The 18,105-nt window shown below is 37.3% G+C and overlaps 1 protein-coding gene across 5 annotated transcripts in view; it reads right to left on the reverse strand.

The window, feature by feature from the left end:
- The window catches only part of srgap1a (SLIT-ROBO Rho GTPase activating protein 1a), a 106,116-nt gene that overhangs the window by 86,942 nt on the left and 1,069 nt on the right, over window positions 1–18,105 (reverse strand). The gene's annotated exons all lie outside the window — the stretch shown is intronic.

Consider the following 18,105-nt stretch of genomic DNA (forward strand, 5'->3'; position numbering starts at 1 on the left):
AAATGTAGAAAATGTCTATAAAAATACATGCTAATACATTTGTCCAAAAATGTATTCAAATTTGGATTATAGACAAATGTGTCCTTTTTTTAAATGTCATTGCTCCTGATGTACACAAACAACAAGTCCCAAATAAGCTGTCTTATGTAAAGATCTTCAGAGATATGGGACAAGGTTTTGAATAAGGTCTGTGTCAATGAATGAAGCTTCTTATCTCAAAGGAACAGCTGGGACCACTAACACATCTCCACTGGACAACCAGACGACAGATATGATCCACAGACCAATGTGTTTTTGTCTCCCTCTCACTTACATAAACACACACACACAAAATCACTAAGTAACACAAACTTGAAAGATGCATAAGTGACAAGCTACAATACTAAAGAAAATTCATAATAAATCACTGTTTTCATGTGTTTGTGCGGCCTCCCTTGCAACTTTTAATTAAACAGAAAACAATGCATGAGTAATTAACCACCAGATACTCATGTCAACCCTCATGACAATGGTCATCTCAGAAACCGCACCACAGTGATTAAAGTCTTACCTCTCAAGTAGGCCCAGGGGGGGGGTGACTTGGAGGGGTTGGGTGTCTAAGGCCCCATCCACAAAACTGCGTTTCCTTTAAAAACGGAGAATTAAAACGAATACGATCTCAGTCCACACCAGCGTTTTATCTGCGTATTAGAATTGATCTCCGTCCACATTAAAACGACTGAAAACGCGGATCACGTGACCATTCACCAACACTGGACATGCACGTGCCGGTGTAAACAGTGGCTGATGAATCAGGTAAGGACACTTTAGGTCTTCATTTTTTACGTTTTGGTCTGGATGGCAGGTGCAAACGTAGCAAAAGGTCTCCGTTTTTAAACGAAAAAGCAGTAGTGTGGACGGGGCCTAAGTCGCAACATCTAGGATGTGTCTAACATCTACTATTCTATTTTTATATATATTTTAATATCTATTATACATGTATAAAACTAGTTACATGTACTGTCCTAGACTAAGTTGGACTTTTCACAACAATTTCATATTCTTGCTATTGTTGAAATGATTGCTTTTATTAAAAGTATAGCTTTGGACAAAAGGATTACTAAAGGATTAAACGTAATTGTGATGCAAAACAAACCAGGGGAAATGGCTTGTTCAGACCGGTGTCATTCCCCGTCTCCCACTTTCTCCAATAATTCCCCATCCCCAATATAATATTGTTATGGTTTTCATAAATAAATGAATAAATATTGTTTATTCATTTTAAAACTATGTAGAAACATGACTTAATTATTTTTAACTAGACTTATGCTGTATTTAATGTAATTTATATATATATATATTAAAAAATTATAAAATACTTACCTAATCAGAGGGTAGATCTTAAAAGGAACACACAGTCGTCATCTACAGCCAGATTCCCAGGTAATTATAATGGAAGGCAATATAACGGAAGCTGAATAAGATCCTCTTCAGAAAATATCCCCTCATGCATACAGCCCCTTTCTCTCATTCTCAGTCCCTTGACTGCTCTGTTTTTGCTTTACATGGATCCTCCTTACATAATACATCTATTAACTCATTTTGAGAGGACTTTTTCAGACATATAATAGTGCTATTTTTATTAAACCATCAGGTGCCATTACAAGGCAACCATTTTCGCAGACCATTTAGACAGCCCTCTGCCATATTCCCTGAAGATTGCATATGTGAGACCCTAACAGGGTCATTTATCAGCAGAGCTGCTGTCCACCAGTGTGCAAAACCAAAACATCTTTACTTACAGTTACACACACACACACACACACACACACACACACGCATCTGGAACAGCTGACCATTCATCACCACAACGACAACCCATTAAACACAACAAATCACACTCCTCCAGGGGGGCAACACCGCTACCACAGGTCACGCTGATTAAAATGGTTTGACACGCCAACACTGTAAACACACCCTTAAAAGCACAATAAATGAGAAAACAAACAAGTAAACGCTAGATGTAGCCTACTGCACAACTTTGCAGAGTATCATTACCATGTCTTAAAAACAAATCATTGCATTTGGATGATTCTTTAAAAAAAAAAAAAAAAAAACAACACATTCTTGTCCAAAATAATGTCAGCTTGAGATAATAAAAGGCACTCATGCTGAAAATTTGCAGTGATCCATTTAATGTAAAGTGGAATACTTCACCCAATATTTTTGTTTTATATATTTTTGTGGTTCATAGAGGTTGCTCGCTGCACAGAGTGAGACCCTTAAAACAGACAATAAAGCAATGTGAATACAGTACACTACCAAACGTGTTTTCATATCATCATAAAGTTATTCATTTGTTGACTAGATGCAGCATTAGTGGAGAAGAGCAGTGTGTTTGCAGTCGAGGCTGAGAGGAAGCTACCATTAGCACCTCGAATGTGACAAAAATACACCCAAGTCTGACCCAAATGTTTAATGTCATGATTGTGATCTTTTTGCATTAGTTTATTTCCAGCTGGTCGCTTTTATGCATTCGTTATGCTGCGAAGATGCAAATTTAAAGCTATAGTGTAACTTGTAAAGCTAGCTTGTGTAGCTGCCTGTGTCCTTGAGTTGTCAGCCGACAGAAATATATCCGAAACATATTCGCTTTCAGTTCTTTTTATCGTCATCTCTGTATTGCATATTTTGTTATTCTGATTAGATAATCAAGTGTTCTAAAACAGAAGCAAATAAAGTGTGAGAGTATACATGCTATTTTCAATACTATGGCATGGCCTTAAAGATGGCCATTTGCATGACTATTTGGATTTATATATAATGGTGGTAACACTTTACAATAAGAGTACATTTGTAACACAAAAGTTAATAAAAGTATTGTTCGTTGTTAATTTCAGCATTTACTAATACATTTTACAGTTGTATCTCTTAGCATTAGTTAATTCACTATAAACTAACGTTAATAATTAATATGTTCATATTTTTTATATTTAAAAGTACGGTACATTTTAATGGTTCTATTTATCGGCCAGCATGGTCCAACATAGTTATTGTTATAAATAAAATCCTACTATGGGTCGACCTCTAGTTAGTACAGAATTAATTAGTAACTATTAAAAAAAAGCACTGTAAATGCACTTTTTTTTGAAGTTTTACTTTTTTTAAAAAATTTAAAATTAAAAAAAAAAAATTTGAATTTAAAAAAAAAAGATTACTGGAGTGTGTTTTACAAGAAAAGATTATCTACTTCAAATATCATATTTAATTGTGTTGCTGTTAGCCTGATCCTGAAATTTACAAGCAATTCATAAGTAAAAATAGTTTTTCAGTGACAACTCAAGGTTAATTAATGAGGTTAATTAATTAATTAATTAAGATACTGAGATGGTATCTTCCTATGTTGACAGTAGACAACAACTAGAGGTCCAAAGGGACTACGCAGTCAGAAATCAAGCCTCAGTGCAATATCGTTAAACAAATTTCCTCCTTTAAAAGCAATAGCAGTTAGAGCAGTTAAAACCTCTCATCTAAGCTAGATAATTTGCCTAGTAGTAATTTGTTTCAGGCGGTGCATTATGCAATTAGACCAATGTAGATTTATCGCAAACTGCATTTTCAAAATGAACCACTTCTCTGTTGGCAATGTCAGAGCGTCTCGTGCAAAACAAGCACCGCATCCCCATCTCACTCTCGCTCAAGAGCTTCTCTTTTGGCAAAAAGAGCAGCGCTCCAACGTGGATACAAGTGAGTGCAAAAACACTTCAGTGTTCACAGTGTCAAGCATGGTCTATTTTCAGTGCTAGCTGCCTGTGTCCTTGAGTAACTGTTCTTTTAAGCAGAGCAACGCTCAACTCTGCTGTCAGCCCTGTTACTTCGAGCCATTATAAAACTGAACCAGGTCTACTGGGAGACATGTCAAAGCGAGTGTGCTCCTTTTCCTCCCAACCTGAAAAACAAAGACCTACATAGCACTATCGTGCAAAAAAATTAAAAAAAATAAAAATTGTGTAATGTACTACCTTGCTGGCTGCTTTGTGCATTCTGTGCTGAGCCAGAGCACTGGGGGTAGTTTTACATGGAAATCAGCAGAAATGTAGATAGCAAAACCTGATTAACACAATGGAGACTGGTGTCTCCGTAACCTTAGAAAAGTTCCCTCTTGCTGATTCATCATGCTGCATTTGAGAGGGCATTTTTGTGAGATAAAAATTATGTAAAAACGAATGAATAATTCAAGGGGACGACCACAGGATATCCATAGTCACAGCTGTCAGCGCCGGAGGCAATACTACTCCAGTGAGAAAGGAAATAGCCAAGGGAGAAACAACATGGGAAACGGTGCAAATTGGAAAATAGTGACCAAATTAGGCTACTTGACCTGTCTTATATTGGACTAAAATTGGACTAAACTACACAATTCATATAGATTAGTTTTACAAGTCGGTTGTTGTATAAGCTTTCAATGGAGTACAAAAATCGCTCAGATTTTATTACAATATTTTCACGTTCTGAAGATGAATCGAAAGTCTGGAACATTATTTTTGGGTGAACTACTAACCCTTAAATAACCTGCATATTGATGGTGGCTCCCTAATGCCAAGCAAACTACAATATCACCAGCTTTTATGTAGTGTTAAAAAACTGAAACAGGAAGTGCTTCTGGACTAGGGGTGTCACGATTTCGATATTAAATCGAAATCGATCGAAATTAATTCAATGGTATCGAAATCGAAATAAAAAATGGTATCGTCGATACTGCCACGCCCCATGTCGCGTCCGTGATGGAAAGTTCGGACCGTTTTACTGACTCAATTGTTCAATCTCGTTCATCAAAATTAACTGAACTTTTTTTCTAGTCATTTCAGGGGCTTTAAATGTCATACTATTAACATGCAAATTCCCCGAACAGTAAGAAGATGTACATAATGAATGCAGTGAAAAATAATTTACAGAGAACAAATAATTACTTTACCTTCCGAGTCTTTTGTTCATTTGTCGCGTGACAGAGGCAATGAACAGATCGTTTATGTTGAATGACTCATTCATGATGAACGACTCATCACAGTGTCGAAAACAAAAACACCTGAAAGGCTGCGAGTCCTCTAACTGACACATCATGGCAACTGCAGACATCGAAGACTCATCAACGGAACTTGAACACCCTCCTGCTTCTCTGAAGTCGCCAGTGTGGAGGTATTTTGGATTTGCAGTGCGGTATGTTGACAACGTTCGCGTTGTCGACAAAACAGCCACAGTTTGCAAGCTCTGCTATGTGCGTGTACCATATTCGTCCTCTGGCAACACGACTAACATGGCTGCACATCTCCGCAGACAGCACAAAAATATAGATTTGTCGGTCAAACCAACAACTGTACAAACTACTCTCCCGTCTTCATTTGGAATTAAACTTCCAAGTAACTCAACTCGTGCAAATGCAATTACAAGCGCCTAGGAGTATTCATCGCTGCAGATATGCGACCTTATTCGGTGGTGGAAAATTTAGGCACTTAATTAGCGTGTTAGAACCGCGCTACGAAATCCCAAAGTCGAACGCATAAAGTTATTGTTGCATATGATGTTACTTGTTTTTGTTATATTTTAAATTTGGCATTGGTGTAGTGTACATTGTGAACAAATTTATATTGCATAATGCATAAACGTGTAGTCTAAAAATTGCATAGCAATCTGCACTTTAAATTTTTTTTTAATCGAGAATCGAATCGAATCGTGACCTTAGAATCGAAAACTTAATCGAATCGAGGATTTGGTGAATCGTGACACCCCTATTCTGGACCAGCGTTGTTTACATCTTGCAAAATGGTCTATAGGCCCATGTATCCAATCAATCATCACTTGTGGTTTGACTGCATTATGATGATTTCACATTAAGAAAAGTTTTGTATTCTATACCTTAATCTCAAAGCTCCTAACATCATCAACCACATGCAGATTCATGTATAGACCATCTGCAGATCAGCGCAGGGGGCGGAGGAGAGAGACGACTCAGAACACGAAAAGATGTACTGCAAAATATGCTGCTCTAGTGGGAAATGTCTGTTTATAATGGATCTATAGAAAACAACAGGCTCCATTATCATCTCTCATGATAAAACACTCCAGAAGACACTTCCCGCACCAGACTTCCCTGCTCAGCAGGACAGACATGAAGCTCACTGAAATAGAAGACAAAAATGATATATTCCAGTCCTGATGAAGAGTTTTTTTTCAGGAAGTATTCTAAATGAACATTTTGCAGTTCAAATGAAGATATGCAATTTCTTAAAAGGTGCCAATACTATTCACAATTACAATTGCCCGATTAATCTGAAGTATTTTGGTGTAACATTGAACTAAACAGCAATCCACATACATATAAGTAATACCCCACATTATTTACATTTTCTCTTATTGTATTGTTTATTAGAACCAGTTTTCTATGAGTTGTCTTTTGCTCAAAGTAGAATTGTAACTAGCCATAGAATAATAGCTCTGTCTGTAATGTCAAAATGAATAATTTCAATTATTTAAAAAAAAAATGGGAGGTTTAATCTCCTGTATGGATTATAAACTCAAACTTTTTAATTCCTTTCTTTTTTAATAATACATCACTCTGGTACTCTTAATAGTGTGCAAGGGCTTAAAAGGGTCACTGAATTGAAACAGTACCAATTTAAATTTCATAAAAGAGCCAAATAATATACTGACTGCTGATGGCGAGCTCAGAAAAGGACCACAGCGCTCAGATTGGTATCAATAAATGGCCTTTTCTTTGAGAGTCCCACACATCCGTGGCTGGAACCACATACGCTGTCTAAAGTTTCTGCCTCTTGGGAGGGAGCTGCACAGACCGGGCAATGGTACGCGAGACGGGTCTAGTCCCCTGAATTTTTGAGTCCAAAGCTCACACCCAGACCACAAAAGACTTTTTCGTGTGGGAGAGACAGAACCCATGGCAAACAATTCCCAACATCAACTCTAAAAACAGACACAACCAGGGGCAAAGGCAACTGCTTTCAAAAAAAAAAAAAAATAAATCGTAGAGGGAAGATTCTAGTGACTTAAATGCAATGATACAGCATTGTATGAGTTACATAAATAAAGGACAGGGCTGTGCCTTTGCCACAAGTGATAATCAATCAGGCTCAACGCACACAAAGATGAGGGAAAGCTGTTCCCTGACATTTTATGCATGACCGTTGCCTTAGAATGCATCGCAACCCCCAGCGATTCAGCGCCAGTGGCCCCAGACATCTTTTCAAGCAAGGTTTGCTGAAAGCATAGCATTTGGCTATTGATTAGGCCAGGCTAGAACCCACCACCTACCCCCTCGACCTTTGAAGTTCAAAAGGTCAGTGCAGGAGAAAAGAGGAGGGGGGTTGGGAGGAGATAACTGCGGCAGTTGATGAATTTCCCTTCGATCAAGGGACATGGGACAACCCACACTAATCAGAAATGGAAAAAAAAAACTTTTTTTTCAGTGCAATATTAAATACTTTGTGTGAAACTATCAAAAATACAGAAATATTTGTTTACAAAACAAATATTTGCTTACCTTTTGGTTGCAGACTAAACGTTACGTATTGTAATGTATTTAATAAAGGCAAAATGTAAACAGTTGTTTCAAACAAACTTTTTTTTATTAACGATCAAAATAATAACAATAAAGTAAACTATTTAAAAACCTGTAATAAGTAACAATTATTTCAAATGTATCGATACATCATGCATGGTAACGTTTGTTTAATTTATGCTGATAAAATGAAAATATCACTATTACAGTTCAGTCATGACAACTCGGGATAATTTGTAAAACATTTTATTAATGAAAATTAAATGTACACAGTTTTGGTTAGAGATGTTCCGATACCCTTTTTCTCTTCTCGATACCGATTCCGATACCTGGACTCAGGGTATCGCCCGATACCAATTTCTGATCCGATACCTGGGTCTGTACAGGATCTATACAGCTGCAGTTCATACTAGCACTGTATGAATTGATATAATTATTTTATGGTTTGCTTCAGACTTATCCCTTCATTAAACATGAAAAAAAGATACAGTGAAGTAGAGTATTTTTATTATCTGACATTTCACAGCAATATATCATTTATCGTTCTTAAGTGAAAAAGTTTAAATGCGACACCACATCTAATACTGTAAACTGAAAAGGGTATTTTAGTTTTACAATATAACTGTATAAAAAAGTGCAACAAATAAATAGGAATCTAAAAAAATTATATATGAATAATATAAGAAAATACTCACTTTATAATTTAAAGTCCATAAGTTTAAAGTCTGGCTGAAGTTCAGGAAGTAGTGCAGCTGTGCATAAAGCCAAATGATCTCCGATTTAAAGCCTTACGCTAAGCTAACATGCATAACTAGCATTCTTTTATTGTCTATGATAACTAGATATTGTATATGCATTCGTTTGATGAGACAATGTTCTAGATGTTACATGTTAATTGAAATATGTCAAATCGATTGTCTGGGAACATTACATTTGGTGAACATTTTTTGGTCGGGAAGATCGGTCTGGACTCAATCCATTGAGGAGTAATTATGATCGTTTCAGAAATCATTGGACCAATCAAATTGCCAGGGCGGGCTTTATACGATGATGGACAGATGATCTGCAGTTAAGTAATCACCACTTTATCTAAGAGCGCTTGGGTCAAAGTGGTTTCCCTCAAAGATGACTGCAGCTGGAAAATTGAGATGTATAGATTACGCAATCACGTCTGTTGTTAAAGAAATCGACAGCGCATTCATTTTAAAAGACTAACATAGAACTGCAATCAAGGCATTTGTCGATTGGAAAGATGTGTTTGCCGTCCTTACTACGGGGTTTGGCACCGATGGTCGCTAAGAAGATGGGACGCAATGAAAACCCTATGCGTAACTGAATGAAACGCAATGAAACTATGCGTAGCTCAACATACGTCACTTACTGCGTTGCTCTGATTGGTGTAGGTCTATCCAACTGACTGCAGAGTTTTTTTTGTTTTTTTTTCTGGTTTGGTTAAGATGCGCCTCATAATCAAAGCCCTATGAAGCAGTATCTGACTAGAATACGAGTATGACGAAGTCAGGCTAGTTTCATGGCGTACATTTGATCAAATCAAATTCTGGTTAACAATCAAATCAACAGACTCTTCACGCCACAAATCACCAAATGGCATTAGAGAGTTGTGATCGTAAGCAGCCACTCACATTTTTAAGTTCAACCACACTGAATTCAATAGTGCCAACTTAGAAAGTCCTGTAACTGTAACTCTCCAAAATCCAGAACTGCTTTGATTTTGCGGTTCTACTGCCTTTAAATTTTCCTCCTCTAAACTCGACTATTATTCCTCGAGCATCTATTTGATGATGACTAACATGGCCTGACTTGTCAGCAAGATAAAAGCTGCTTGTTTGTGGTAGCTGCCAAGCTTTGATTGTTTGGGATTGCATTAGTTTAAGTAGGATGAAGACAAAGACATGCTGGGCTGAGCGCCAGGAGCAGTTCTACAGCAAGAACAGCCAAGTTAGTAGACCTTATCCCATCATACACACCCAGAGTGACATAAAGGGCCATGCAGAGAAAAACACAAATTGCTTATACAATATAGAAATGAAAAACTACATATGTTCTGGTTAAGAGTTTACTTGACTCCGATCAGATGCTTGCACAAGAAGAGTTTTTGCAAAAAAGACAGCTAGACGGAACACAGTGGAATGAAACAGCAGGGGTCTCGTTTTAAAATTTAGACTATTTTTCACTTGACATTCCTTAAAAGAGCAACACTTGATGTGAAACAATAAAACAAATTATGCAAATGTGGCAGCCAAAGACGTCCGTTTAAACGAACATGGCATCTACAGTATATTCCATACAATTAAGCAGTGCTTTAAACAGGGATGAGACACAAAATAAAACAGCTAAATCACATCATGCTAATTAAAACTAATTAAAGACAATTAAAGAGGCCCTATCATAGCATTTGAAATGTTCCTATTTTTGTTTTGGGACACTTTGTCTTATAATATGCATTTATTTTTACCCGATTTGCTCAACGACTCCCAAATGATTCGTTCGACGATTCATTTTCAAAAGTGCACTTTCCACACAGCCCCTTACTCGTGTCTCCGTCAAGAGCGAGCTTTCTCGCCGAAACTCACATTGCGGCGGCTTTTGAGGGATAGTGCTTATTATATAGAGCGAAGTCATATTTGGCTAAGTCGTTTAGGAGGTAATTGCCATTTTTCAAAAAAATGTCTGGTGAATATCAAAAACAAAACTAACTTTACCCCACTTAGAAGCTGCGCGGAGTGTACACAACACACACAACACAATACAACTATATTGTGCATGCTACAGAAAACATAACAGCCAATAATACTTACAGATTGTGATTCGTAGGAGGACGAACCTGATCCATATACACTGGATACTGAGCCCTCCTTCGGGAACAACCGGCTTGCGAATCCACATTTGAATTCATTTATGTTTTTGAATGATTCGCCATTAAAATGATGAGAACACAAGGTTCGGGCTATACTGTTGTGGTATCGTTGCAAATATAATTGCATTAATGAGAAATTGAACAGGTGTTCCTTATAATCCTTAAGGTGCGAGTATAAGTAAGTCAATGAATCGTTCATTTCAAACTAATTTTTAATCAAATAATGAATTCAAAGCAATGAATATTTTTAAATAGACTGCAGTGATTAACAAAGTAAATTGCATGTTATTTTGGGACAATCGGGATCTCTATTTTAAACAAAATAAATCGTGATTCTCAATTTTTCCAGAATTTTGCAGCTCTACTACAGTAATAAGAAAGCTTCTAGTAGCTCGCAAACCAACAACAACCCAAGGGAGGCCAAGTTGCTTTAGTGTGAGGCCTTAGGGAGGGAATGCAGGTGCTGTGAGGAGGCATCTCGGGTTGCTTTGAGCAACAGATGATAAACAATGACAGAGTCATCGCCATGGTTGCTAAGGGAACAAACACACAACCATTAAGGCCTTTTGATCTGTTGGGAGAGAGCATGTGAATGAGAAAGAGATACATCCCGTATTCATCTCAGGAAAGAGCAATAAGAGTAGAGGGGTAAAATAAAAGTACTTAACCATATTAATATGATAAATGAAAAAACTAAAGCATGCCAAAGAAATGTGCAGTCATGGCAGGAGTCTTAGCAGCAGTCTTGATTGTTTGCTGCTTATCTTAATGGCCAATAAATGTCTCGCTGAAGCAAATAAAAGCTGATTGCACGTTTCAAAATGGCATACAGTAAGTGAACCATGTAGATGCCATCTAAGACGACAAATCAAATAATGCCATTAACAATTAGCCCAGCTAATATGAAGCCTTATACCAATTAGTATATAAATAGAAATGATGATACAGAACTGACATAGGGTTTTGCTTGGGGGAATCAGCGGGGATCAATACTGGTCAATGGATGAGCATTGAACACTGCTGAGATCATTCAAGCTCAGCAGAAATAAAAAGCCAAAGCATTACGATGTTTAAGCACATGAAGAACGCAAAAATGGCCTCAAGTCCTTCCAGGATGTTTAAAGTCACCCTTTTGAAGAACCACTCCACTAGAAAACAAACTTCTCGGCTGCAAGAGTGCAAGTTAGGTGGAGAAAGAAGATTAGAAGAGATTTAAAACAATTAGATTAAACCGGAGATGAACGGTAACACGAGACCTTCTACGACTCAGGGAGAAATCTCTCACCTCCTGCTTTATCCCATGACAAAAACTGCACTCATAGAAGGCAGTATCGCCTTTCTTGTCTTGTAACACTGGTCAGTCTTTAACCATGGCCTTATGGGAAGGGGCTCTCTGGCAACTAAGATGGGCCCCAAGGGAAGGATTTATCTGCCTATTCTTTCATCATTGCACGGATTGCTCTTACTCGGGACTTTTTCAGGTCTGAGGCCTGAAATGGGTCACAAAAGGCCTTCTATCTGCTAAAACTGCAAGAGCTACAGTACATGCCAAGACATGTCCGAATACGATCAGTGCATTGTGAATGATGTACATCAGAGTAAAATGATTACATAGAATAAGAACAAATTTACGGTGGAGAAAAAATTATCTATCCATCGGTTGTAAATTGGCTAAAAGCGAGCTTTCTTTCGAATGTAAGAAAGGGGCCAGTGATTGGAGAAATGTGGCATACACCACCAGAGAGAAGTCTGCTGAAAGATAGAGTTATTAAATTTTGATATTTTGATTAAGAAGTATGAGAATTATAAAACACACAGATTCATTGTTCAAAACAGAGCTGCATGATAAACCGTTAAAAGATTGTTACTGGTTACCAAAGAATACATCAGAAGCGTCACTGCGGACAAGACAATACAATGTTTAATAAAGTCGTAGTTTTTGTTATTTTTGGACCAAAATGTATTTTCGATGCTTCAAAACATTCTAACTAGCCCACTGATGTCACATGAATACTTTGATGATGTCTTTATTTCCTTTCTGGACAAGGACAGTATACCGCACATACATTTTCAATGGAGGAACAGAAAACTCACTAAATCTAAAATATCTTAAACTGTGTTCCGAAGATGAACGAAGGTCTTACAGGATTGAGACGACATGAGGGGGAGTCATTAATGATATAATTTTCATTTTTGGGTGAACTAACCCTTTAAAAGCCACATCTCAAGCACACAATTATAATGAAGTTATATTTTATGTAGCCTACAAGTCTGACTTGCATGTTGAACTTAGGGCCTAACCGTTTATTTTATTATTAAGTGATTCCAATCATATTTCAAGCCATTCAAAAACATTATGGTGAACAGTGTGCTTCTGAATTCATTATTTATTGGCTTTAATGTATCGGGCAAATTTTCTTATCAGGGCGATAACGATAACATTAAAAATAAACATATATCGGCCAATACCAATATATTGTGCATCTTCATTTAATTTCATTACAGTTCATCTAATAAACTCCACAAGCGCAAACTTCATTGTATAAAATGATTGAAGCCATGACTCATGCAAGACAGAAAGTTGCAGTCAAGGGTTCATTTGAAAAAAATGGTACAACAATGTTGTGCATAGACACAGATAATACAACCTTGTAGTTGTAACTAAGTAAAACCTAACAATTCCTTGACTTGTGATATATTGTTAAGATTCGGGATGACAAAATCAGGGTGTGACGTCGTGGATGGAGTGAAAAGCCCAGCATGCGTGGAAAGACTAGGCAGGAGACAGGCTTAGTCTATCAAACAAGAGAAAAGGAGAGTAGACACAGATGGTCCCATCAATAACCCCCACTCTTCCGACCACCACCAAGGGTGTTCATCCACTGTTTGGGCACTAGAATCAAGCACAAAGGCTGATGGTCTGGCCAGAGCAGATGGCAGGTATTTGTGGACCTGTGGGGAACAGTGGTACAGGATGCCTCAAGCAGGAAGTGTGGGAATTCTACTGTGAAAGAGACTTCATTAACAAAAATGGGCGGTAAATTGTAATGACATAGCTGTCAAGCAGAGGAATTGTTTCAATTACTTTAAAACCGATTTAATGTTAATAATATAGTTTACTGTTTCCTGAATATACATATAAAATATACAAATAAAATAAAATAATGAACATATAGTGTAAGGGCTGATTCATTTAAATGAATCATTTGACTGAGGATTTTTCAAAAATTGGTCAAACCGAGTCAGTAAAATAAAATAAAGCATACAGTGTAAAGGGGTGTCCACTTTGCAAATTATTAGGTTCGCTGGCTTTTTAATGAAACAGTTTAGCTAAGTCAATGAAATGAGTCATGGACCGATCTAGGCATACTCGCTTCCAAACTGAAGTATTTACTTTATGATGATCAGAATCCTGTAGTAAACATTGCCACATGTGTTTGTTCATTTTACAGTTTGTATACAAATCATACTGATTAATATGACCCCATGGCCAGGATCACATTCATGATTAATAGTTTGAGCACTTCTGAAATAACTAATAACTAAAAATAAAGGTTGAGCTATGAATAATATCTTATGTCAGTAGCACTGAAAATTGCACAAGCACCAAGAAAGCCCTGACAGTGACTTCGACAAACAATCTTTAGGCTATTTTTAGACGTTAACTCACTACATTACTTCATTCATTCATAATTTAGTAAGGTCGGTGTCATCATGATAAAGCAACAACTCAAGTGACAACTCAAATCTCAGTGATAAAGCAAGATGAGCAACTATAGCTGGTACTTCATGCATAAAGTCTGTTTGTTTATAAAGATATATAAAGATTTTAGTTAAAAGTAAAAAGTAGCCAACATTTTAGGTTGTAAGCATGACTGACCATGATTTGTTTTACTTTTTTCCTATTTTTGTAATAATCTTTTTGACCTCAAATAGTCGTGGTGTGGCATAATTAATTGTAAAAGTACAAATATTCCAAATATAGTCAATGTTTAAAATAGATTGAGATGTCACACTGCAGGACATGTCAAATTTGCTAAAGCATTTCATGACAACCACACAAATATTTCCCATCTCTATAGACATCTAAAAAATGACCAAAATATATTAAAAAAATTATATATATATGTGTATACATATGTATCCAGCAGCACAACAGGGCAGATGTGATCGAGGTTATAACATTTAATGGGGAAATATTCTCTGACAGGATGAGGAGAGCGTCCATGTCGGGAGCTAGCAGGGGCAGGCCAGTGAGTCGTGACCTGGTGCAATCAAAAGGACGCCAACTGTGCGACATCAAACAGACAATCTGGCCAAAGAAAACAATGCTATTGTGCTTTGCTAGCAGGCAAAGGGACCAAATTATGAGTTTACACATCTCTGCACTTGCTTGCAATGAAGTAAATCAGCCATGCATTGTACAGTACAATTAAAAAGCTATATTTTAGAGCACCACTTATACATTTTCCATTTTGAAAAATTGAACAAATGCATTAATGCACATTGAGGGTATATTCACACATGGCAGGTTTGGTTTGGCGAACTTTGGTGCTACTGCCCTGTTAGTGCAGTTCATTTAAATAACTGTGAACGCTGCCATCCGAACCTTGGTTCACACCAAACAAGTGGACCGAGACCAAACCTATCGGGTGGTTTCGGTTCGCTTCCAAGCAGACTGGTGCAGTTTGACTGAAATACGAATGCAACATGGAACAAAGACAACTAAACAAACCAAAAACAGGACGTGACGCCACGAGATGCGACCCTAGATCCAGATCCAACTCCTCCCACCTTACATATACCTAAACCTACCCAGATCCACCCCCTGATCCCAAAACCCACCCCTAAACCTACCCAACTCCACCTCTCAGATCTGGATCCGACTCCGCCCCCTGGATCTTGTGTACTGCAATGAGGTGCTACTGGGTTTGTGTGTTGTTGGAAAGTTATGTTCTCCTGCAGCTTTATGCAGAGCAACCACTGGGATCCTCTGGCCTTTCAGTCCTAGCTGACCGACCTAACCTGATAACCCTAAAATAAACTTCATGTGACTCATGACGGTGATAAAGCAAACAATACGAGTCATTGCCAAGTTTATAGATAGGAAGCAGAAGCAACCTGTGGAAACTATGAGCAAAAGTCATCAGACTTATGTGTAACCCTAAACTTGAAAAGGTCAAAATTCAAATTACTCATAGGAAGTAAATCTCTGAAGAACATAAAATCTCTGATGTCCTAATACACATTACAGATCTTACTGTGCGTGATGCATAGCTATTTTCGGCAACACAAAAGTCTGCCTTCATAATGTTCATCAAAATGGATGAATTTCTTTTCGGCTGACAAAAGAAATCTTACTTCCACCTCCAACCATCTTATATCTGTCAGGTAACCCCCACTGTATTCATAATCCAATAAATTGCTAATGAATAAAATCCACTTTTCATTTGACTTCAAAATAAATCAGATTGTGAATATAAAATGGTTGTGAATGCCATTTACTGTTGACTTTATTAGCTTCTCAGTAGTATTGAATCAGATCAGAATATAAAATAATCTAAACACAAATAATATGACATGATCTGTGATAGGATCAGGATAAGAAGAGAATGATCAAACACCTGGAGCCTGGATTATAAATAACACACCACTTAGGACACAAGTCATCGGCATAAGCCGATATAGAGGGATTCCAGGCACAGCTCAGGCCTTTCTTCTCTCTCACAGTATCATTTTCACATCAACCACAGTGTTGTAGAGGTAGTCTTCGATCCCAAAACATCACAGGTTGAAGGACTCTACAAGGCAGACTTATGGAAAGGTAATCTAGCCATATCAATGTGACACAAATTAGACATCATACCCAAGCAAAAACTTTGGATGGCGAAATTTCACATAAAAGGTACAAAAAATTAATTTTCAGTTTAAACTAGGGATGCACCATATATTAGCCACCACGGTAGATCAATATACAGTACATGTTCATTTTTGTTGTTATCAACCTGATGAAAATTTCTCCTTCAGCTGAGACATTTCAGATGTTTTTGAATTGCTTGAAATATGATTGGAATGACTTCAAAAAGGAAAATATGGTCATGTGCAACATGCAAGTCAGACTTATAGGCTACATAAAAAATAATAATGAAGAACAATCATGATAATTGTGTGCTTGGGGAGTGGCTTTTAAAGGTGAATTGTTTTCGTAGTCAGGATCTCAAAAATTATATAAAAATTTGGATTTAGACTTATCGGCCAATATTTTTTTTTTTAAATATAAAGAGTTATGGGTATTGGACAATTTTCATATCGGTGCATCTCTAGTTTCAACCAAAATAGTTTTGGAAGGCCAAAATTGTTGACTGAAACTATGAATTATAAATTATCTATGAATTATGACTACATATAATGACGTTAACGCATCCCTGATGACATTTTTTTAACTGTCAGCATCTATTTTTTGTGACCAAAAATTAGAAAACTACACCAGTGGATGCGTGGATGCACTCCATTGTGACCAAAAAGGATGCTAGAGTAGCAATATGTTAAAAAGAAATTCAGGCGAGAACTTTACTATAACTGGTTTATCACCTGTAAGCTATGCTGATTAAATTAGCTAAAATTAGCCAATTAAATTTGTTTTTTGGCTAAATAAAAAAAAAAATTCAGGTAAAAATGTATTTCGGTGCATCACTCTAGGTATAGATAAGGTATAGTGCACACTGCACACAAGCAGAGTCTACACAGACAAAATGTTACATTCAAATGTATGCTAACTGTCAACATTGCACCAGCATAAAGTTTGCCCTAGAACAAATCCCCCTCCTTCAGTCATGGAAAAAGACATGGCTGTTAATCTGAGGGGTGTTTTCATGTTACTACAATCCCATTTGGCTACAGCACAAAGCTAATGAGATGCTCCGCACAGGCGGATTCTGTGCATCATGCTGCTATTAACAGTCTTAGTCATCATCAGAGCGAGGGGACAGAGACATTCCTGCCAAATGAGCACGGCTGCTCTGACAAACGCAATGTCATGATACCAACATGCCTCTCTCTCTTGATCGGACGCACTCTCCTTCTACATAAATAATAGGCATTTCTGTCTGCAAACAGCCCTGGAGGACTCAACCTTTGGGGTGATGCCAAATCCCCATGGTTACTACAATGCAGTAACTGCCTCAATCCTGTGATGGTGATGATGACGACGACGATGATGTTGTTGTTGCTCATGAGATGAAAAGGAAACAGACCATCCGGCTTAGTTTGCTGGAAAGTAATTTAAGGGAACCTTATACAAAATTCTGTGAACACTGGGGCCGATGATTTTTCATGACTCGTTGAATTATTTTCAGAGTTCAGGCACAACTAGAAAAATGTTTATTTATTATTTACTTTCATAAGGTGTCTGTATAATGAGCAATATTAGAGATGGTTTGAGTGGCTTGGGGGAAGGGACAGTGGGTAAGTGGGCATAATTGCTGAGAACAATATTAAAAAAGAGGGTCCCTGCAATTACTTGGTCAATTAACTTGGTTTGAAAACTCAGGCATCATCATCATCTTAATTAACATAGCTGCATGCCATGAGAAAGCACAGACCTCACATTTCTATGTTCTTCTATTAGGGTCAATGACAATTCATAAAAACAACTGACAATGTGACTCACTGTGGC

Source organism: Pimephales promelas, chromosome 10, assembly GCF_988280905.1.
Source record: "Pimephales promelas chromosome 10, fPimPro1.hap1.1, whole genome shotgun sequence".
NCBI lineage: Eukaryota > Metazoa > Chordata > Actinopteri > Cypriniformes > Leuciscidae > Pimephales > Pimephales promelas.